This window comes from Vicugna pacos, chromosome 8, assembly GCF_048564905.1.
Source record: "Vicugna pacos chromosome 8, VicPac4, whole genome shotgun sequence".
Lineage (NCBI taxonomy): Eukaryota > Metazoa > Chordata > Mammalia > Artiodactyla > Camelidae > Vicugna > Vicugna pacos.
The window spans coordinates 56,453,331-56,477,963 of record NC_132994.1 but is presented as its reverse complement, the minus strand read 5'-3'; the positions used below and the strand labels follow the sequence as shown (position 1 = coordinate 56,477,963).

Genomic DNA, 24,633 nt, shown 5'->3' with positions numbered 1-24,633 from the left:
CTGTGGACACCACTCACATTAGAGAGGGGGCAGGAAGAGGACCTGAGTTTTAAAGAGATAATGATGAGTTTGATTTCTGGCATTTTGAGCTGACAATGCAAATCTCCAGGAGATAGTTGGAAACGTGTGACTTGTCTGCCCTGAGTGCTGGTTCTTATAGTGAAATTCAGGTGTTTGGGGTCTCTTCTCTGCATTTCTCACCTAAGTATCTTGGGAGTAGCGGACAGGCAGCTTCTTACACTGTAGGCATGCATCTACACATCAGGGCTTTGATTGATGTAGTTTTCAGCGTTTGTTAATAAAAGTCATGAGAAGGCTGAGTCATCTGGGGAAATGAGCATAGAGAACAAAGAACAGAGGGCCAGAGCTGAAGGAGGAAGGCTCTGGCATTTATTGAGTGCCTATTATGCTCTTTGACTGGACAGATCATTTTCATGCAAGAACTCATTTAATCCTTGCAGCAACCCTGTGAAGTGAGTATTATTCTTCTTTAACTAGGAACTTGATGGGCAGAGAAGTTAAATGACTAGTTGGTGAAAAGAGTACCTCTCCTTTACTGTTCTTCCCTGCCACCTCTCAGCTCTGTCTTACTTTCACTTGTCATGTGATTGGTTTGCCCATAGTTCTTAGGAAGAGCGGAGTTTTTAAATTACTTGATTTTGAGTTATACATGGATTTCTTCCTTTGCAAAGTAAATCATTTGATGTATGATCATGTCTGGAAACAGCCACTTAAGAGAAATAAGAAGATTCCTGTAGTTGGTATCCTGGACTTTACATTACTGCAACTGTCAAATATCTTAAGGTATGTTCATAACATTGGTTTTGGAATAGCAGAGTAAAACCTGTTCTGAGTTTAAGGGTTTGTTTTTGGGAGACAGTGTGTTAATAGACAAAGCGAATGAGCTAAAGCTTTATAGAATTAGGTTCCACACCGGAGAGGAACAGGACTGGGGGAGCAAAATCAGGCTCATAGGATTTAATCATGAGGAATTGTGCTGTTTGCTGGGGAAGAAAATATTCAGCGGCTTAAAAATAAATCTTTTCCAGAATTATTTTATCTCCTAAACATTAGGGAAGGTATGCTATTTACTACACTAATCAGTATGCTTTTCTAGCTTTTACTTAAAGTCTCTACCTTGGGAGATGTTTCAGAACTTCATTTTGAATGCACAATGACTTGATAATAGGTTCTGGTACTAACTGTTCTTTTATCGAGGATTATAAGCAATGTACCCTGTTAATGAGGCTGAGAAAATCTTTTAATTCATTTGTGTTGAGCAATTGCTTGGTAGAATACTTGAATAACACATTAATTTATTGAATGAAAAATGATAACAATGAAATATAAACCATTTTGTCTTTCTCTTGAAATTTGCTCAATTATGTGATCTACTTATTAGTGATAGGATTAAAATAGGGAAGCAGAGCCTCATTTAATCACTGAAAGTTACAAACAATATGTCGTAAGTTAATTGAAAGTTACGAACTTAAAATAAATGTCAGATTTGTTATTCTAGAGTAGTGATTTTTTTCATTTGTAATCATGAAAATAATTATAACAAACTATAAAAATAATCTTGCCTTAAACAGACACTTTATACAGCTGAAAAACATACTGTTTGTGAAAGAAGTCACACTTAATGGCTTTGTGCAGTGTCATATTTACTTAAAATCTTTTTCTTTCCTATGTCATACCGTACTTTTAGTCTTTTCGTTTTTCTTTTTTTTTTTAGCCAGTAACCGAGAGTTAGAGTCTTAGTATCTTGAGAATTCATGCTAAGCATTTTGAAAGAGCTGTAAAAGTGTGTGAGAAGTTGACGTAAGAAGCACTAAACACGGGAGGCAAGTTCCAGCCCTTACCTTGAACAGATCAGTCAACTCCCGGAGTTTAGTTCTCACCATGGAAATGACTGGATTGGATTTTTCAAAGGAGAGGTTACAGTGTAAGGATGGCCACTCCGTCCAGCCACTCCCTTAAGAAAGTAGTCAGACAGACTTGAAATAAGTTGATACACTGTTTTGAACCTGGAATTGATTTCTTTTGCTTCTTTTGGGAGATTCGAAGAGAAGAATCTTGCCTAGAATGCTGAAATGACTATATATATACAATAGGGAACTGATGAAAGGATTGTAAGGTCCATGGTGCTTAGTTCTTCAAGGTGTCTGCCCAGTGGGAATTTAAAATGGGTGATAAGACTTGGCATTTCTGTTGTTCTCCTCATGTATGTTTCATTTTCTGTGGCTTGTCCTGTGATAGATGCATCTTGATTTGTCTTTTCCTTCTGTCTCTGTGTAAGGAATTTATGTCTGATGGGTTGCATATATAGACATGACATAAAAATCAGGATGTAATAATAACTTTGGCTCAGAAACCTTTTTATAAGTTCATACCAAATTTTGTTGCTATTTAATAAATTATAAGACTTAAAAGACTGAAAAAAAAAACCCACGTCTCTACATTTTGTTTTAAGAGCTGACTCTGTTGCATTTGAGTCTGTCTTACTAATTGATGAAGCCAGAATTTATTAGATTGTATATTTACCTCTAACCTCTTTTTTAGTTGTGGTTTCCTTTGAGACTCTGGTGCACATACTAGACATCTGCTTAGAAAACATGGTTACACAAAAGTTTGCATGTAATTTGAGGTTGCCAGCCTCTCCCAACCTAGTGAAGCTCATCCCGTGGACCTCTACATTAAGACTGTTTTGAAGAAGAGCAGCCAGACCTGTGAAACACTGAACATACGTCTTTCTTAAACCAGTTTTGTATATTTTCAGTAAATACTTCTTCGGGGTGTATATATAGTGTTGAAAAACCAGAAATCTTCCCAGTCTTCATGGATTATAACTTGTAGTAATGTTAAAAAGGGAAAGAACAGTGTATAGTTAATAGAGAACCATGGGAGACTGTGGGGACCTACTTAGGTGTAAGGGCAGGCTGCTGAGGAGACAGGGGCGGGGATGGGGAGCGAGAATGAGATGTTTCACATAGAGGGAATGAGCAAGTGAAGGGGCTGAACGGCATGTGAAGAGCTCAGTGTGTTTGAGGAAATGAAAAGCTGGAGCGTTCTGGGCAAGAGGGAAGAAAGGCAGGGGCCGCGTACTGCAGGGCCTTGTACACAGGGGTTAGGAGTTTGGATTTTAAAATGCTGAAAACTTTTATTCAGGGGAGTGGTACCATTTGAATTATATTTGTCAGAGGCTATCCTGCTGTGTAAAGAACAGAATACTGAGGCAAGCAGAAACAGACTGGCCAGTGGATATGCAGGAATTCAGGTGGGAGGTGATGGGGGCTTAGACTAGTGAGGTGGCAGTAGGATGGAGGGGAGTGGACATACCCAAGATGGTGAGTAGGTGGGAGAAATGGGAGGACGTGATAATGGATTGGATGTGAAATATAAGGGTGGAGAACTCAGGAATGTTGCTGGAAGTGACTGGAAGAGGGATGGGTTTTTGAGGGGGGTTTTGTTTTATTTTGGTAGAAGGGTAGTGGTGAGTTCAGGAGATTTCTTTTGTCAATCTTAAATTCTCAGAAGCCTGTGGGATTAAGTAGGCCTCTATCAGAGAGGATCAACACATACTGAGAACTCAAGAGATATTTGGCTTGTAGATGTCAGTTTGAAGATTGTCAGTGTATTAGTGATATTCAAAGCCATGGAAAAAAGATGAAATCACTGAAGAGGAAAATATAGAAAGGAAAGAAGGATTGGTTAGGGGTAGAACTCTGATATGCTCGCTTCAGCAGCACCTGTACTAAAACTGGGACGACACAGAGAAGGTCACTGTGGCCCCTGTGCAAGGATGACATGCAGATTTGTGAAGCTTTCCATATTTTTTCATGTACATGAATTTTAAAATTATAAATACAAGCTTTTAAGAAAAGGATCGTTAACTATCAAGTTTGGCTGAGAGGTTGAAAAAATGTGGGCAGAAATATGGCCATTGGATTTGGTAGCCTAAAGGACATCAGTGACTATAATGAGCCAATTTCATGGACTGGTAGAGATGGAAGCCAGATTTGAGTGACTTGAGGGATACGTGATGGCCCAGGAACTAGCCACTGAGTGTATAGATAGCTTTTTAAAGAAGTTAAAGGAAACAGACACAGGGCCGAAGTAGAGGCATGAGGATGTAAGCGAAGTCTTTTTTGTTGTTGTTTTTTGAGTGTAAGGAATACTGCAGCATGATTTTAGTTGTTAGGATTAATAAAGGAAGGAAGGAAGATGAAGAGAGAACTCCTTGAGAAAGCAAGAATGATCTAGACTCCTGACTACACTGGTTAACAGTTCTTTGATAGGAAATGGGTTACCTCCACAAGCTTAAAAGGAGGGAAGAAGGAAGAAGCTGGATGTAGAGGCCTGTGGGTGTAGAGATTTGGTGGAGGGAAATTAGGATGCTCTAGCCTAGTGGCTTCTTCTTTTCCACAAAGGGAGGCAAGATTAACAATTTAATAGTGAGGAACAATCTGAATATGAAAGAAGAAAATCTTTTCTACAGTAGCATCAAAAAGAATAAAATACTTAGGAAAAAACTTTAACAAAAAAGACACTGAGATGTCTATATTACAAACATTATTGAGAGAAATTAAGTAAGATTTAAACAAATGGGGAGTTAGTCTGTTCATAGATTGGAAGATTGAATGGTAAGATGGCACGTCTCCCCAAATTGATCTATAGAGTCAATAAAATTTGTATCGAAATTCCAGTAGACTTTTTGTAGAAATTTTCAAGCTGTTCCTAAAATTTGGAAGGAAAAGCACAGGACCTAGAATAGCCAAAACAAAGTCCAGAAATTAACCTTTATATTTATTATGATCACTTGGGTTTTGAAAAAGTGCCAGAACAATTCAATGGGGAAAAGAGAGTCTGTTCAATAAATGGTGCTGGGGCAACTGGATATCTGAATGTTTAAAAAAATGGATGTAGACATATTATTGTATGTATGTTACATGATACACAAAAATTATCTCAAAGTAAATCACAGACTTTGTAAATTCGTAATTGTAAAACCTAAAACTATAAAAATTTTATATGATTACATAGAAAATCTTTGTGACCTTGTGTTATGCACAGTTCTTAGATATGACACCAATTGTGCATGAATCATAAAAGAAAAAACTGATAAATTGAACTTCTTTAATGAAGTTTTAAAGCTTTTTATACTTAGGAAGATACTGAAAAAAACATAAAAACAAGCCACAGCAGAAAATATTTGTGTATTACAAATTTGGTAAAGGTCTACAATCTAGAATATATATAAAGACATCTTACAACTCAATTTTAAAGAAAAAACCCAATTAAAAAATTGGCAAAAGACTTTAGTAGATAATTCACCAACGGAGATATTATGAATGGCCAGTAAGCATATGAAATGATGTTCAACATCATTTGTCATTAAGGAAATGCAAATTAAACTGCAGTGATATATTGCCACACCCCACTTAACTGACTATAAAAAGACTGACATTATGTAGTGTTGGTGTTGTGGAGAAACTGGAATCCTTATACACTACTCTTGGAAATGTAAATGATACAGCCATTTTGGAAAAGTTTGGCTGTTTCTTAAAAAATTAAACATATGCATACCATAAAAATCAACATTTCTACTCTTAGGAATCTACCTAACAGAAATGAAAATGTGTGCACACAAAGAATTACGAATGTCCATTTAGCAGTAGTATTCACAATAGTCAAAAATTGGAAAGCAATCCAAATGTCCCTCAAATGGTGAATGGATAAAGAAAATACGGTATATACAATGGAATACTAATGTGTAATAAAAAGAAACAAACTATTGAAAAACATTATAACAAAGATGAATGTCAAAAACATGAAGTGACAGAAGCCAAACACAGAAAGAGTACGTATTGTGTGGCTGCACTGATAAAAAAAATGTCTAGAAAAGGCAAATCTATACAGAAAGAATGGTGGGTACCCAAGGCCAGGGCAGGACTGGAAACACTCTGGAGGAAAATTTAGGGGGTGATAGCAAAGTTCTAAAGGTGGGATGTGGTGGAGATGCACAACTCTGTACATTTTCTTAAAACTCAGTGAATTGTACACTTACCATGGTTGAATTGTGTAATGTATAAATTATACCTCAAAGCTATAAATTAAAACTAACAATTTAGGGGGTGAGGGGAATGGATGGAATGGTCATCTTGGAGAATGTGAATGTGGTAGAGAATAAAGGACCATTTGTTCTGTCTATATAATTTTAATTACAAAACCTCAGTGTAACTTAATCTGGCATTTGGTAGTGGATTTGTGTTTTGAATATCATATGAAAGGTGATATATTGGTAGATATTATGTATGGAGGAGATTGCCACATGATGATTCATTACAACCGGCTATATTAGCATGAAGCACTAGTATTTAAATGATAATTCTGGCTTACGTTTATTCACTGCTTTCTGTGTGCTGGCTCCTCATGCCTTATATGTATTAGCTTGTTTTATAAGTACATTATTTAATAAGATTTAGAAGGAGCTGAAAAAAATTGTGATTTAGAATAAATGAAAACCAATTTTCATCTCTTGACTTTGAGTGGTATGCTAACTTTATATACAGTGGACTCAGATATCTTAATTTTATGGAGAATTACAGAAATGTAATACCTCAACAATAATGGTTTTAAAATAATCATGCCCAGTAAGTAATGATTTTAATGAAATAGTAGTTTCAATCTACAGGACCCTTCTGATTGCTTTCTTTTATTGAAATAATCACTGTCAGTATCATGACCCTTTTTGTAGGCTAAAAGCTTCTGTTACTTACAGGCACTGATTTGTTGTCTTCGTATCTCTAAATTGCTATATCCAACTCCAGTTTTGCAACAGTAGATAGACCTTGGGCCATGTCCACATTGTATTAACGTGCTCTTTTGGATGAAAAAGTAGTTGCTGAGAGTGGTGATGGAAGAGTGATTATTGCTTCTTGTCTGTGGATTATGTAAAATGCTGCACGATGAAATAGAAATATCTGTGTCCTTAGAAAAGAAATACTGTCTAGAAACTATTCAAGAGTATTACTTTTTTTTTGATGTCCCATTGTGACTGAAAGGATCAGAGGTTTAAACTACAGAATGTTTATTGATACTGTATGTCATTAATAGATGATTTAGAAGAATTTATATTTTTTAATGCACCCAATTATATTTCATAGAGAAGTATTTGTTTATAACACCTTTGTAATTTTCTGCATCAGCAAGTATTGTGTATGGTCAAAATTGCATAGATGCAGGAATGTGACAGTTCTAGATTTGAATCTCCACCTCAGTGCTTACTAATTAGTTTCTTGCTCTGAACAAGTAACTTAACCTCTCTTGAAGACTCCCATTTCCTCCTCTGTAGACTGAGGATGATACCAAATCCAAAGATTTCGGAAGACTGTGGTGAGGTACCATGTAACATCTGCCGCAGTGCCTGGCTCTTACAGGGTAATCAGATAAGTTTCGTTCACTCAGCCTCTGCTCTACATGAGAAAACTCGTACTTTATAGGATCTTGGCTTTAATAGTAGTAAAAATCTCTCCATTGTTCTTCAAACTTAGCTTTATATCTTTGTTGTTTTTGTTACATTGAACTTAATACACTGCCCCCAATCCTTTGATCCTATCAATAATGCCTTGTGTTCTCCCTTTTACTGTGTAATTAGAGGATTTGTCCTCCTGAAGTCCGAAAGACTAAAATAAAGGATGATTCTGAGGTTTTGAGCTTACATGGCTTGCAGAATGGTGATAACCATTAACAGAAATAAAGAAGTGAGGAAGAGGGGGGCTGGTTTTGTTGGAGGCAGTGTGCTGAATTTGAATGTGCTGAGTGAGATGTCATGTTCATGTTCAGTCCATCTGGGCAGCAAGGTTCATTGGGCTTGAGAGTAGTGGCTGGGTGGCTTTAGAAGCTTGTGCAGCCTTGATAGTGGTTCCTAAATGAGGCCATTCACTGGAAATGAGGAATGTAAACTTACTACATTTGCAGTGTCCTTTCAGAGTAGATGGTAAATTGCACTTTAGAGATTTAGGTATTCTCACTTATGACCTCAAAATTTTTCTGAAACTATCTTGAGATTGTTAGGAAGGCAAGGTGGGTGAGAAAGTGTAATGTTGCCTTACCTGAACTTAGTCCAGCCTCCACAGAGTTGTACCTTGGATATTAAACCCAAAAGGCTTTTGCACGTTTAAAGTACAAGGTTTTAGATGTTTGCAAGCAACCTCCAAAGGAAAGTAATTGTGTTTAGCTGAGCAATGAGCCTCAGAGCTAGAAGAGTTCTAGCCTACCCTTTGTCATCAACATCGCGCTGCAGCTTTGTGCTTCTCATTTAACACAAGATCTCTTTTAATCTTTATAATATAAGCCTGCCAAATACTGTTATCCCCATTTCATTAATAAGAAATTAGATGCTCTTATGATACTCAAGAATTGATAGATTTTTGAAGATGTGTGGATAAATTCCTAGAAGGTGAGTTATCTTGTAGCATTGTACCATTTCTTTAGCAATGGTTCTGTTGAATTCTGCTTTCCATGTATTCATATTTTTTTCTATATAATATAGTATCCATTGATTACATTATTCGTGAATTCAACAAATACTATTAAACACCTGTTTTGTATCAGGGTTTGCACTAGGGGCACAGGGTATGCAGAGGTGAATGAAAGAGGCACATGGTTCCTGCCCTTCTAGAAAACTCAATCTTTCTCCTAAGCTCTAAAAATCTAGCAGGGGTCACTGTTCCTGTCTGGTTCATGACTGTATCTCTGGCACATTGTTGGTAGTTAATATTTGCTGAGTGTTGAATTAGTGAACCTGGGTTTCCCCTTTTTTCCCCCCAAAAGTATATTTACTTATCACTAACTTGAACACATATTGCACCCAATTCAAATCATAATAGTAATAATAAATGCTGGTATGGTGCCCACTATATGCCAAGTGCTGTTCGCACCCCTTTACAAATATTAATTCATTTAACTCTCATTGTTGTGAAGTGGGTACAGTTCATTATCCCTGCTTTTTTTTTTTTAAATGGAGATACTGGGGATTGAACCCAGGACCTGTGCATGCTAAGCATATGCTTTACCACTGAGCTATTACCCTTCTCCCATCCCTGCTTTTAAAATGAAGATAAAGAAAAGACAAGTAACTTCTCCAAGATCACACAGCTAGTAAGTGGTAGAGCTGGGATTTAAGTAGTCCTTTTTTTAAACCACTATGCTTCCTTAATGTTATATGATTAAATACTTATTATCCCACTTCCATGCTCATATCTTACTCTCTAACATCTCTCTTAAATATTCTAAATTCCCAAATTTCTTCTTTAAAGTTATCTGACATTTACAAATCACACTGAGGGCCCCACACCGGCTTGTGTAGTCCCTGTACCACTGTGAATCTTGTTATAACAGTTATAACAGTCCTGTTTACCCATGTCTTTCAGCATCATAGTCTTGGAACAGTTTATAAATACAACTTGAAAATAGGTCCTTCTGCTACATTTACTTAGATACCACTGATTATTTTCAGTAGTTTGCTAAGTAAATTAGTAACTTTATTAAAATAAAAGGACAAAATTTTAAACTTTGTATATAAAACCCAAAGGCACGGGTAATGTTCTAAAAGGTGGTTGAACAGAATACTTTAATCTGCTAAAGCAAAGTCAGCATCTCCTCTAGAAAATCTAGGTAATATTAATTTGTTTGACTTTTCTGAGGATCTTCTCCAGAGGACTGAAACTTGGGAGAAAGCTCCTGACACCGCGGTTTGGATCTCCTTAGCATAGGAGTGGCAGTTTATGAATATGATCAGCCAGGTATGAATTTGTGGAATGAAAGGGAAGGAGAGCAAAAAGAAGCCTGAGGTGGCTGCTTACGGCATTATAGGGACATGAGCAGAGAAATAAGGAAAGAGCGTCATGGAGAGAGTCGTCTGTCATGTGCTACCAAACTCAAAATTGGGTTCCATGGAGGTATGAGCGGAAGTCAGACTGCTTCCTGACAGCTTGGTGCAGTGCTGTTTCAGCAGTGTTTTCTGTTTAGACTTTTCACTAATTCATACTTGATTTTTCTTTTAAATTCTCTATACTGTTACTAAGGTTTTATTTATTTTTTCCTTAGGATCCAGAGCAAATCCTTCTCTTGATGAGTTCTCTATATTGAGGTATTTGCACACTGACTCCTTTTTTTTTTTTTTTAAGTTCTTTAGTTTCCTTCACAGTTTTTATCCCAGGTGTAATATTTACCTAAATAATCTGGATCATTAAGGAAAATCTTGATATTCACAAAAGATAATGTTGTATTGTTCTTCATGGAATTAGAAAGGTATTTAAAATAATGATTTGAAAAACTTTATAAAATACCAATTTTGTTTTTAGTTTGACATCCTACTTTTTGAATTTTCCCCTAATCTTCCCAACCAGATAACCCCCTTTCTGTAATAGTCCCACACTGTTTATACAAGCTATACAAGTATAGCTTGTACTTTTTAGCCTCCTGTTTGTGTGTATGCGTCACCCTTGATCGGTGACAAGCAGTTTGAGGGCAAGTGTTAGCTTATCCTTGTTTGTTTTCCTCAGATCACTCTGCTTATGATAGGCACCCAGATCTTACTGGACTGGTTAATTGGTGTTTCAGGGCTTCACTCCTCAGCAGTACATTGGTGAGTCCTAACATACCACTTAAAAAATTCCAAACAACAAGGAATGGGCCTTTTTGAACAACCTGGAACCTCTGAGACCTGACTATATAGACCTTTCAATTAGACTGTGAGTAAGTAGCTAATACTTTTGAAGTTATTTAAGTGACTTTAGTCAGATATAGTGAACATGCTTACTTATAACTTTTAGGTATTGTTCTTTTAATTTTTATTTTTAAAGGTATAGTTCACTTTAGTAGTAAACTCTGCCTTTCAGAGGTATAATTGCTAATTCTTGAACATGACAATAAACAAATAGTGGTAGGTAAGTAACCTAAATAAGGAAACAGGTCAAAAGCTTCCAACTTACATTAGTTGACTCTTTGGAGGAAAGAATAGCATTCTCATAAAATGCATGGTGATAGGGAGAGCATATCGCATCTGAGTAGTCATCCCTACCCAGCCTTAAAAGTTCTCTCCCAGCTCACTCCCACATCTCATAGTCCTGTTCCTGATTATTCTTCTAACATGGACTTTGTGTTCTAACCCAGCAAATCTGTTTTCTGTTTCTCACACAGTTACTTGTTCTTTGTTAGCTTTTTTTCCCATGATGTTACTTTCTTTATCTGCAGTACCCTCCCCCAGCTTCCATGCTTCCATCCTCCCTCTTTTTCAGAACAAGACTTAGCTTTTGTATGCTTTGGAAATCTAATGTGAACAATGTGACCTTCACTCTGAGACTCTCATTTGCCTCTTACTTGTCTTTTTGTATGTGTTTTGCCCTGTTACTGCTTTTTACTCATTTATGTCATTGCTTATCTGCCTTTCCAGTGTATTTATATCCCAACAATATTGAAAGCAAACTGAATAAAATTCAGGTTTCTTTTCATTCATGACTTCATGATATCTAGAGCAGCAAAAGCACATGGTAGATGTTTAGAAAACAGAACCAGCTTTTTAGGGAAGCAAGTTGCTTAGCTGTGCTATTGCTGTGTGTGCTTAAACGTGATTGGGTTGATGAATTAAGGCAGTTCTGGGCGCCTCACCCAAGGAAGTAAAAAGTGGGGGTGGTGAAGTTTGCAGCCTTGGATGTTTCAGTGCTAGTGTTATGGGTCCTCTCTCCCCACCCCAATCAACATTCTGGGCATGAGAGGAGAAGGAGGCGGCAGGAACAGGAACAAACAGCAGAGTTCTCTGAGTTCTGACTTTGCTGCTTTGTTGACTGACATTGCCAGTGCCCCCTCCCTTCCTTTCAGAATCTTTTTCCCCTATTACTTTTTTTGTAGCAGAGTGTGAAAAGCTTTCAAAAGAAGCAAAACTAGGAATTTATTGGCAACTACAATAAATTATGGTAGAATCTGGGTATCTTGAAACTATAGCATGTATTTTCTTTGTAAGATGTAATAAAGCACAGCCTTCTGTCCAATTCCAGCGTACCTGGCTGAAAAGAGAAGACCACAGACCCATTTAGCGGTGAGGGTGCTGGGCACGCTCACCACACAGCGATGGCACGTCCTCTTGTGCAGCCGCTGAGGTTTGCGCCGCATCAGAATTACAGATGATGCTATTGCCATCGTCAGTGTAAATCTCACCGGACAGTAGAAACTGCTCATGTTACACCTCTGAAACCTAAGAGCTTGCTGTATTCTGTGCCTGCCCTCAGGAAGCTAAGGATTTAATCGTAGGCAGAGAAAGAAAGTTCATGGTTAGGTGTTCTGTTACTACCCACAGTTTTAAACCCTGAGAGATAGAAATCTTTTACTTCCCTAATCACATTTCTGTAAATTCCCCCAAGACTTGTTTCTGGAATGAATCCAAATGTAAGCGTCTCTCACTTGCACCTAACAAATGGCAAAAAAAGGCATTGTCATAGTTACTAGTTGTCTTGTATCATGATTACTTTGTACAGTGTTTCTTCTTGCGTCCTGGGGTACTCATTTGACCCTGCGCACCCATCTAGCTGCCTTCCTATTTTTCTTCTTCCTTTTACTGACAAATAGCAAGTAACCCGGATTTCTTCTTCACTGCCTGTACCCTCCCTACCCTCCTTAAGCACTAGTAACCTAACTTTTCTGTCCCTCCCACCTTACCCCTTAAAAAAAAATTCTTACAATTCATCCTTATCCTAGTCACCAAATCCAGTAATCTTTTCTTAGATCTTTATTCTGTTTTACCACCTCCCTTGCAATTGACACTGAATTACTTCTTGGTGGATATTCTCTCTTTTTGTTTGCTGTGATGCTTAATTATTATATGTTCTTATATGTCTTTATATCCCATCTTTCTGCTGTGTCCCTTTCTCTTGATTAGGGTCAGCTTTGACTCCTTTTCTTATATTCAGCCTACAAAGTCCTTCAAATTTTCTTTCTCTGCAAGTCTCAGCTAATCATCCTTTTCTGTCCTTTGCATAAATTCGTTTCTGAGCTCTGATCACCTTACTGCTAAACTACCACAGTAGCCTCTTCAGTCTTAACTAATTTTCTCTAATTGCTAAAGAACAAATAAGTGAATTTCTAAAAAAATATGTGACACTTTTCAGAAATGCTCAGTAAAGATTAGTCTGGCATTTAGAACCCCCACCATCCAGCATGGTCCAATTTACTACCTCGCTGTCACTGCAGCCCCCACCCGACCTGTTGGCCTTCCACCCTACCCCCAGCTAGAAATCCCATCTTGTTTTGACTTACCCAGAACCTGCCCTTTCTTTAAGATCCAGATCAGCCCCCCAGCCCCAGTAAATATTTCCAACCCATGGTAACCGCTCTCTAATTTTCGTAGAAACAAGTATTAATTGTATAGCACCTATTATGAGTCAGGCATTGAGCTATTTGACATATGTTTAATTTTAAACTTAGAGAACAGGTAGCTGAGAAACCTGGGACTTCAGAGGCTACATGCTCGACACAAGCTGGGATTCAAATCCATTTCCATCAGATGACAAAACTTACAGCCTTATATGATAGTTTATCTTTTCAATTATATGTTAAGTTTACAACTAGGTTAGAAGTTCCTCAAGAACAGGGGATGTGAGTTAGAACTTCATTGCCTCCCAGGGCCCACTATGTACTTGAACATTGTGCGTACTTAAGAGGAGAACATTTTGATGAGGCTGAGGCGTTTCTCTAATGCTACTAATTATAACAGTCCTCCTCCTTTTTGTGTTAGAGCTTTCTCTGAAATGTGAATACACGAGAGTCTGCAGACATGGCTGCATACTTGAATTAAGGGGAGGCAGTAGAGCAGCCTTGAAATTTGTTTCCGAGGGTAAGATATGTGAAAGCACATAGTGAGAAAGCTACTCCTTTTCAGTCGTTTTTCAAATCTTGTTAAGGAGAAAGTTTCAGTTTGGTACTGTAAGTTTTTAATACCTTTCTAACACGGGTAACTCTCTTAATAAAGAACAGGTAGGCCTTGAGATAGCACTGTCTGCAGAATATGCTTGTGGCTGTTTGGCTGAAATTAAATGACGGTTTTGTTTTCATTGAATTTATTATTGTTTTTTGTTATTTTCTATTTCAAGTGATACTTAGTTTCCATTTATATAGTGAACAAGTTCCTTTTAAAATAAATTTATCAAGTTTTTTAAAAGTGTCTTGATTTAAGGAAGAAATGTTAACATAATAGCACAAGTGGCCTGTGGACGTGGCAGAGCTTGTGAAGATGGTATACAGGTATCTGAAGTCTGGGAAACCCTGGCATAGTGGAAAAAGCCAGACTTCGGAGTTTCACAAGGCTGAGTTCCTATCTTAGCCCTGCCGATTTCTCTCTGTGACCTTGGGCAAGGATTTTCTTTTTGTCTTAATATTTTGATTTATAAAATGAATGTAACAATGCCTACCTAACCTTTTTTAGGTTATTTGAGGATTGTCTTAAATAAGTATTAGATACCACTCAAATATTAGCCTTTTCATCATGAATTTTGTTAATTTGTTGATTTTTTATTTCCTCATTTGGTCAACTAAAAATCTTCAATAGAATTTTTTAAATGCAGTTTAATTCTTAGTATTTCTTAACCCTTAAGCAGGTATTTCACTGCCCTGGGCTTTTGTTTCTCTGGGCATTGGAGAATATTTGAGAATAATATAGCACTTGTAGAGAATTGTTTTGAGGACTAAACTAATTCATAAAATACCTAGACTAGAATAGTGCCTGGTATTTGGAGCAGTGCTACATAGCTGTTAGCTATTACTGTTATTGTTTCCTTAGAAAGGATGTCGTTTTTTGGAAAATCCTGAGGCTCTTTTTCCCCTTTGTTCTTACCATCGTGAGTTGGAGATGGAAGGTGTTCTGTGATGTTTATGTGTATTCATTAAGCATCTACTGAGTGTACAGCGTCTTGGTACTAGGATCATTGTAAAGCAGCAAGGGAGAATAAGGACGTCTTCAGCAAAAGTGCTGTGAGCCACCCACGCCTACAATTACTGCAGCATGCAGTTAAAGAAACATAAAGGAAGACTGATAAACCCAGAGGACTGAGGGATCTGATGTTGAATCGTTATGAACTTGTATATGTTACAGCATTTTCTAATTGAGTAAAATGTCATGGAACAATTTGTGTGTGTGTATATATATATATGTGTGTGTATACAGATATATTTATATATATGTATATAATTTATCAGCATTTCTTTAAGGCAGTCCCTTGGGCTCATATTAGTTGAATGGTTTTATTTACTACTATTTTTGTTCTTCAGTTTTATCTATTTTTGTAAGATACAACTGGTTTCAGGACAAGTAGTGTTTGTTTTTTATTCTGTGGTTTATGTTCTTAAAATGTTGGTCATAAAACAAATGTAGTAAACCAAGTCATTTTTCTGTTTTTCTTGAGTAATTAAATTGGTACTCTTTCTATAGAGGGGAAAATTGACTCTACAATATAATAAACTAGAGTACAGAAAGTTTTTCATTATCAAATATTTAACACAAAATTATGATAAAACACTCATTTACCAAATAAAAATACTGATGCTTGAATTTCACATCAGATGTTCCTTTGGAGCTAGATTTATAGGATAAGGTTTAGTAATAAATGACTTAATTATTCCTACTTAAATTCCCAACACAATGAATTTAACTTTGTGTATTTTTGCTCAGCATGGCAATTTGTACTTAAATATGTGTCATTTTTTAAAAGGAAGTATGTAGCTAATCTATGTCTGGCACTTTGGCAGAAATAGGTTTTTGAAAATTAGATGTTTTCAGAGGGTAGTTCATGTAATTACAGACTTGATACAAAATTTTCATTCAGAGAAATAATGTTTATACTAGAAGGGATCTTAGAGGTAGAAGCCAACCCTTTCTTTTCACTCAGGATGTGTAATGTAACTGAGATGTGTTATGTAACTTACCTATATTCAGATAGCAAGCAATTATCAAAACTTGATTCTGTGGCCTACCCACCAAAGCTAAGAACTCTTGTTTTATGATATAACATAGTAGAAGTTCGGTGAAATACAATTTACCGCTAGGAAAATATGATCCTTTATAAAATAATGTGGGGTTAAGAGCATGGGTTTCAATTCAAATTCTGTTACTTGCTGTGTGTCCTTGAACAGGCTCACCAGTGTATCAGTTTTCTCATTTGGAAAAAAGTACCTACCTCATAAGGTTGTTAGGGTGATTATATTAGTTAATATGTTACTGAGCTTGGACTAGTACCTGACACATTGCATATACACCATTGCTGTTAGCTAGTATCATAGCCGTCATCATTATTGTCATCATCCTCTCCCTGTAATAACCTGCAGTTGCCCACAGCACAGGTTAGAACATTATACCAAGTGTGGAATAAATGGGTTTCACTTCATCACAAGTAACAGGAATCTTCCAGGCCCATGTTTTATTGACACCTGGCCAGTAGTAAAGAATATGTTCAGGAGACGATATCACAGGTCCTTAACCATGTTCTCTCTGACTCTACTCACTGAGGGCAGACACCTCAGAATTCTACTCTAAGAATAAAAACGTTTATGAAAAATCATAGGCTTCTTAGTCCTGCCAGTAGAGGAGCAACAGTGGTAACCATAGTGCGGTAGGAAAGAACACGCCCTGGAGCCCCTACTTCCTTTGACCACGGTGGGTTACTCCACCTCTGTGCTTTAGTTTTCTCATCTGTAAAATAGTGATAAAAGCCTCTGTCTTTCAGGGATAAAAGTTTGTTATGAAGACTAAACGAGCTAATTAATAAAGTGCTGACTTAGTATGATGCCTGGCCCACAGTGTTTAAATGTTTAACTTTTGTTATTTGTTAAAAATTTCTGATAAACTAGAGTTGCTGTGGCTCTAGAATAGTCAGTTAGGCCTCCATGTAGGAAAAATAAAGGGGTTCAATGACTAGTTCCTGAAAAGTACTACTTAGTTAAGGTTAGTATTTAATATGGCATATTGTAAGGGAATGGGTTTTAAGTGTTGGCTTTTCCTGTCACCTCTGCATCTTATTGGTTAAATGGGATCATTTATCTTTAAAGGTGCTTTAGAAGGGTATTTACAAGTCTGGGTTAGCTTGATGCTATCCTGGCTTCTGCCTCTTCTCCAGGCATAATTATAAATGGTGCCCCCTCACTCTTGCAAATGTCTCAGGTTGAATGTAAGCTTTATGGTCACCCTAAATATAGTTTATTGCCCAGATTTATTTTACTAGATTATCTCCGTGCCTCAGTAATATTTCTAAAGGCATGTACTACTATTTTAAGCTTTACTTTTAGATGGTTGTGGGATTTTTCAAATCATTTTTGCATTTTAATTTTTTATCATTTCTTTAGTCTATTTCAATTTTTAAGTGTTTTTTGTTGTTAATGTAATATAAAAATTATTTTAATTGGTATGTGAAGATTTCAACTACCAATAAACTTTATAAGCAGTCATAATTTTTCATATCAGAGTCCTTACAGTTGAGGCTGTCAGAAGTGTTTATTTGTTTAGATAACTTGTGACTGTGACACTGATTATGAGCAGTGAAATATTTATTGGTCTGTATTCACCACTCTTAACCGTAGTGGACTGTCAAAGGGAGTTTATATTGCCCAAAGCAAGTGAACTTTATAGGGAATTAGAAATCTGATACTGCGAAAATGAGTATCTTTAAGTACATATACCATTTAGAAATTCAAGTCAGGAACTCCATAAACTTTTAAAATCTACCTGTGTCCTTTTTTATGTTAATTATTTAACTCAGTACATCTTTTGTGGTACCTTATTTAGCATGTAGGATAAAATCTGCCTTCCAAATATTAAGAAGCTTCTGGGTCCTGTCGCAGCAATCTGTATTATTATAGTCTGTCTTTAATGAATTGCTGTGATACTATTAGTAAGGGAAAAGATCATGTGTAATGAATTTGAACTTTTTCTCTTTTACTGGAGACATTTGTAGTTTTTCTTTATATTGAAGAATATACCTTTTGCAAATACTTGTAGTGTAGAAAGGAGATTATCTTATTCATTACTTACCTGATATTTCAGTCCCTGATATATAGTAAGGGCTCAAGAAAAGTCCGATGTTGCTGTTTAGCTAAAGTATTTATGCCAATTTTTATACATTTCTTATTTTTGAGGTGGTCTGTAAAATAATGTGTGCCATTTGTCTACAATGTATAGACAGTTTTAAAATTTTATCTAAAGACATACTGTTGGGGAAAGACTCGGAGAATTCATCCTTAACTGAGATAAGAAAGTGGTTGAAATGTAAAATGAAAGTTATGCGTGAGAGTATGGGTGAAAGGAAGAAAAGAATCACGAGAATGCCTGTTCATTTACGTAAGTGTTAAGATAAAATCATAGCAGGAGAAGGCAAAGATGCCATGTGGTCTTGAACTGCAAACTTGAAATCAAAGATCATTTGAATTGTATAAGCAAAGCAAAAAACATTAAAGGATTTGGATAAGAAAGTAATATAGTGAAAGTGAAATTAGATACTTGCCCCAGTACAACAGCTAAGTATCTTGAAAGGGTTAGTAAGATTGCATTTCACTTTAGACCTGAGTTTAGTAGAGAATTAATGGTGGAGTTGGTCACAAAGTGATAGCTAGAGTCATTTAGGAATGCAAACATTCTTCATGAGTGCAGTAATGGATGAGTTACCCACTTATTTGTTTGACTGTTAAGTATTTAAATTGTTTTTGTAACAAAGGAAAATACTAGAGATTAATGTGTCCACATACCTTGTAAACAAGTTAAACATACTTCGTTGACAGCAGTATTTGAAAGGAGATTAAGTCATGTTGGAATGATTGGGCTTTGATGTATGCCCCTGTCTCCTTTGCCATTAACTTTTTTTTTTCCTTCATCTTTTCTACTTGCCACAATGTACTGCAGCAAAGATGATATACAAGAGAGTGTGCATGCATCATATGTAATCCACACTACGTTGAACAAAGCAAACTGCGTTCATTATTAGAAAATACTTTATTTTTAAAGAACTGGTAAAAATGATCTTTCCGAGTAAGAAAGATTTAATTCAAATGAAGACCTAAGAGAGTGACTTTGGTAAATCAGGAGGATATGGGCACCATGGGGGAGCAATTCCCTTCAGCACTAAGTGCCTGCCATGGCAAAATACAGTGCTAGATCTTGGAGTGGGTTCCAGGATGACTAAGTCATAGTCTCTGCCCTCAAGGAACTTAGTGGAGGAGGTATCAGGAGTGTGTGGTGTGGTTAACATAATTCACAGATAACTCAAGTACTCAAATGGTAGAAGCTGGAGTACTAACACAGAGAAAGAAAAAGTCATTTGCTTATGGAGTAGAAAGGATAGAAAATGTTACAAGAAGGAAAAGGCTCTTGTGGGTTGTGAAGGAAGGGTAAAATTTTAATAGGCAGGTAGATTAAAGAAGGATCTAGTCAGAGAGAAAAGCACAGCTATGGAGATCAGAGAGCCCAGTCTAGATTGACCGAAGCAAGACTAGGAAGGAAGTTTGGGGCTATTTTATGGAGAGTCTTGAATGATAAACTTACTAGTTTGTTCTTTAAATATAATAAACATTATTTGGAGCTTCATTTTAGGATTTTTAATCTGGTAGTCTGTGTATAGGGGTGGAAAGTTGATTGAAAAATACTTCATTCATTCATCCAGCCAACAAAAGTATATTGATACTGTGCATCAGGAATTGTTCTAAATCTGGGAATATAAGAGATTTTTCCTGTTTTTTGGAGTCTCATTCTTTTGGGAGATGTTGGCAATACACAGGTAAACAGTAGGATACTCAAGGAGTCCTCTGAGATTGCACTTGAGCTGAGACCTGAATGATGGAAGAGGCTAGCCAAACAAAGATCTGAGGGGAAAACATACTAAGGATACAGCAAATGCAAAGTCCTTGAAGTAGGAGCAGTCTTGACTCATTGAAGGAAAGGAGGAAGAAGTGTTTTAAAATTCTTGTATTAGTTATACTGTGGGTATGTGTATGTAAAAACTGGACCTGACACACCAGTGTAGGATGAGGTAATGCATTTTCTTTGAATTAATTTCCCTTGATTACTCTTCAGTTGTCTCAGTGCCTTGAATCACTTGCCAGATAACAAGATCTTACATAAAGCCATTATAAAATGATTCATTAATAGCCTGAGAATTATTTGGGGCAGTGGGAGCATTCAGACTCTAGAGGGCTGAAACACTCTAAGACCATTATATAAATAGGACAGGTTAATATATAATAATGCCTGTATGTATGATTATCTTTCATGGAACTTGGTCTCATCTTTTTCCACCCTGCTTGCTAGAGGACCTGAAGTAACATTATTGTAGTGTCTGCCATTTATTTTATGCCATTTTTCTAGTAGTAACCATAGAATACACTCTGAGACAGAATGTATGGACAGGTGGTCCAAGTGTTTTAGTTGATCTGCTTATTTAAAAAAAAGATCTGAGTTCACATTAGCATTCAAAAATGAGAGCATATTATAGAATGTTCCAGATTTCCAGCTTGAGAAAAATCTGAAGATGGCAACATTGGGCAGGTGTTTTATAGCAGTTAGGCAGAGCTGAATAGCAGCTGCTCCCATCGCATCTGCTCACCTTGGCTCACTACTTCCCCCTGGCCTCCACCCTGCCACCCCCACCCAGATCTGGCCAGTTCACTAATTTATGGTTCTTGCTTGTACCTGTAAATATTGTGTTTTCAGTGGCTGCCCTAGGGCAGGGAGTATATAGCATTGGCATCAAAGCAAAAGAGCCTCCTGTCACTGCCATATACAGAGTGTGCTCTGTAATAGCATTTCTCAAAGTTTGGTCTGCAGACCTCTGGTCTGTGAAGTCAAAAACATTTTTCATAATAGTAAGATGTTATCCACCCCCCATTTTGTTTTGTTTGCTGTGTTGACGTTTGCATTGATAATGCAAAAGAAGTAGTGGATAAAACTGGCTCCTTAGCACAAATCAATGCAGTATGGCCGAACTGTAATAATACTGTATTCTTCACTGCCTTGCAGGAAACACCAGTTTCACTTAAGAATGTTCTTTGTGTAGTCAGAAAGTTAATTTTATTAAATTTTCATCCTTGAGTGTCTTTTTAGTATTTTGTGTGATGAAGTGGGAAGCGTGCATAAAACTCATTTGCTGCATACTGAAGAACTGTCTTGAGGAAAAGTTCTTATTGCTTGAGTTGTGAGCTATACTCAGCTTTTTTTCCCATGAAACACCATTTTTCTTGAAGGATCAGCTTACTTGGGTATTAGGCAGAAGTTTTCTTGAAAATAAAGAAAGTTGCCTGTCTATTAAAGGAAAACAACTAATGCTATTTGTTACTAATGATAAATGGTATAAAATTCAAACTTCCTGGCAGAAATTAGGATCTTGGAAAACCTATCTGCAACCATATGCTCCACCGCTTCCCAATTTTAATGACTTTTCTGATGAGACCAGTGGTGGTATTAACAAATACAATTTTAAAAATATTTTGTAAATGAAATGTGTCAGCATTTGGAAGATCTGCATAACTCAGTGAACCAGTAGTTTACATATGACCAATGTGTGATGCAGTGCACTAGATACACCGATGGATTTCAATGTAAGAATATGCTAAAAAGTTTATTAATGTGGCTTTGGGCTTTCTATTGCAGTTAACCCTTAAGCAACTACCACTTTCTGAGTTTTGGTGTGGTATCAAAAAAAATCAGATTTATCTAAAAAGGCTATTTAAATTGTCCTCTGTTTCCCAGCACACTTCTGCATGAAGTGGGAATGTGCTTTTATACTTTAAACAAAGCAACATATTGCAATGAATGAAATACAAAAGCAGGTATTCATCTTCTAAGCTGGACATAAAGGAAATTTATATAAAACAATGTACTCCTCTCACTCAATTTTTTTAATTTTGAAAAATACAGTGATAAAATTTATGTTACATGTGATAGGATTATTCTTATTTTTAAATGAATTCATAGATACGTATTTTTTTAATTTCCCAGTTTAAGTTCTATTATGGTAAATATCAACAAATATAACCCACAAAAACAAAAACTTTGAGGGAGTCCTGAGTAACTTTTTTAAGCATGTTTAAGGGATCTTGATACCAGAGAGTTTGAGAATCACTGCTCTGGGATCTTACAGCATTGATCCCCAGTGTGTTTTACAGAGCACCTGATCTAAGGACCACTAGCTCTGAAGCAAGTTAATAGTTACTAAACCAAAAAGAGGTTTGTTTCTGGACTGTAGGATTTTTTTAGTGCCTCTTATGGGCTAAAAATGCATCGTAAGTCTCAAGGGGGCTGTGTTAGACCAGTTTAGTGAAGTACAGAGCCTGTCACTTGACTGGTACTCTTTGGAATACATTTTGGAACTAGTGTCCCATAAACATGCCACTGGTAAGAGTTCTCTTTGGCTATGCCTTGGAGGCACCTTGGAACAGAGAGGCTTTGGACTCAGACTAATCTGGCCTTGAATCCTGGCTCTGCCACTTATTAGCCTCAGTTTCCTTTCTTGTGAACTGGGAATAATGGTAGCCAACATTAAAGCATTGTTTTGAGCATTGAGTGGAATAAGAAGTAAACAGCCTTCCTAGTAATCCTACTCAGTGTAATTGTTCTCTACTTTCTTGTGATTTCTCTAGTAAATGTGAGTCTCCATTACAAGTGTTCCCATGTTGGTAAAGCTAATGAGTCACAGAGAGGTGTGGGGACTAGTCTAACAAGTTAGTGGAACAATGAAAGTCTGACTGACTTGGTAGCCAGCGTGGTGCATATAGGTAGACTAAACTGGGCGTTTAAGACAGCAAAAACAGTCAGGTGTTGCACTGACCCAGGCCCTCTTAAACTAAAGAGTGTTTATAAAAATGAAAACAATGGAATCATTTTTCTCATTTTTAACCTGATAATGACTATAAAGGGAGGATCTTACTTTTTGTTACATTTTATTATATTAAACATTCATTAAAATTTCACTTTGGAAAGAATTTTGACTGTATTCTCAATGATTATTTGATTTTCAGTATAATATATAGTCCTAATATATTCTACTTTTTTTTTTTTTAGTTTTTCTGTGTTATAATTCAGCTCATGGATTGAAGCTGAAATCCTCAAATAAGAAATAATTTCCATACACCTTTATTGTTGTTAGCATTCCCCACACCTGATGTTGTGAACATAGGATTAAAGAGTCTTCCTTATGCATTTAAACTACTTTGTCATTGTGTACTAGGCACTTTGGACTATAAGACATGCTTTAGGACTTATTGAGTGTACTTCCCCTGAGGTACCTGATATTATCCTAGGAAAAGGACAGTGAACAGCATGTCTTGGTAGGAGAATAAAAGCATAGCTTTGAATTATAACTCTGCCCCTTTATGGGCCCTCTGGCCTTAGATACTTGGCCAGTCTGATTCTCTTTCTTCCTCTGTAAGATGATAATAGTACCAATTCTACTCCATTATTTTTAAGATTAGGTGGGAACACCTTGAGTATTTAGCACTGTTCTTTGCATTGTATGTACTCAGTAAATGTTAACTTCCCTCCCCTATGACCACCTCCTCCATATTTGTATGTTGGAAGTAAAAAATGTTGCTTGTGTCCTTTGCTCATTAGAAAGCTCTTTGAGTTATTATTAAAGAACTATTCTTATTTTCTACAGAATTAGAAGGTTGATTCAATTTTAAGCCATGGCATACAAGGTTAGAAGGGCAGAACCACAAAGACTGCTGATAGAACAAAAATAACTTGGCAACAAGGAAAAAGTCACAAATCATTAAAAAGAACAGAACAAAACAAACACTGTATATAGTGTTACTCTATTAGGTGAAAGAAAAACATTCCACTTTTTCTTAAGGGCCCTGAATACATATGCTATCTTCCAGGAGTTTTATAATCTTGTGTTTTACATTTAGATCTGTGATCCATTTTGAGTTAATTTTTGTAAAGGGCCTAGGTGTACTTTTTTTTGGCACTTACCTTGCTTTGTGTCCCCGTAGCTTCCTGGATCAGTGGTTCAGGTTCTGGCATTAATTTGGAGGAAATTTTCAGTCGTTATCATTTCAAGTATTTCTTTTGTTCTTTCTCTCTTTATACTCCTCCCTGTCTTCTTATTACATTGTTTCATACCTTTTGTAGTTGTCCCACAGTTTTTGAATAGTCTATCCTGTTTTTTTTTTGTCTTTGCTTTTCAGTTTTAGAGATCCTATTGATACAGCCTCAAGCTTGAAGATTCTTCCCTTGGCCGTGTCTAGTCTACTAATAAGCCCATCAAAGTCATTTTTTTGTTTCTTTTGTAGTGTTTTTAATAGCTAGCATTTTTTTGCTTTTGGTTTTGGGTTTTTTTTTTTTTATTTTCTTAGGATTTCTGTCTCTCTGCTTATATTGCCCATCTGTTCTTGCATGCTGTCTACTTTATCCATTAGAACCTTTCACGTATTAATCATAGTTGTTTTAAATTCCTGGCCTGGTAGTTCCAACATCCCTGCCATATCTGAGACTGGTTTTAATGCTTGCTTTGTTTCTTCAAAGTGGGTTTTTTTTGCCTTTTATTATGTCTTGTAATTTTTTTTTCTTTATATCCTGACATGATGTACTGGGTTAATGAACTACTA

General features: G+C 36.5%; 1 protein-coding gene and 1 non-coding gene across 6 annotated transcripts in view; both read left to right on the top strand.

The window, feature by feature from the left end:
* The window catches only part of REPS1 (RALBP1 associated Eps domain containing 1), a 71,832-nt gene that overhangs the window by 3,507 nt on the left and 43,692 nt on the right, over window positions 1-24,633 (top strand). The gene's annotated exons all lie outside the window — the stretch shown is intronic.
* LOC116281681 (U6 spliceosomal RNA) lies at window positions 3,731-3,837 on the top strand. Its single transcript, XR_004191140.1, has one exon. It is a non-coding gene; the product is annotated as a U6 spliceosomal RNA (small nuclear RNA).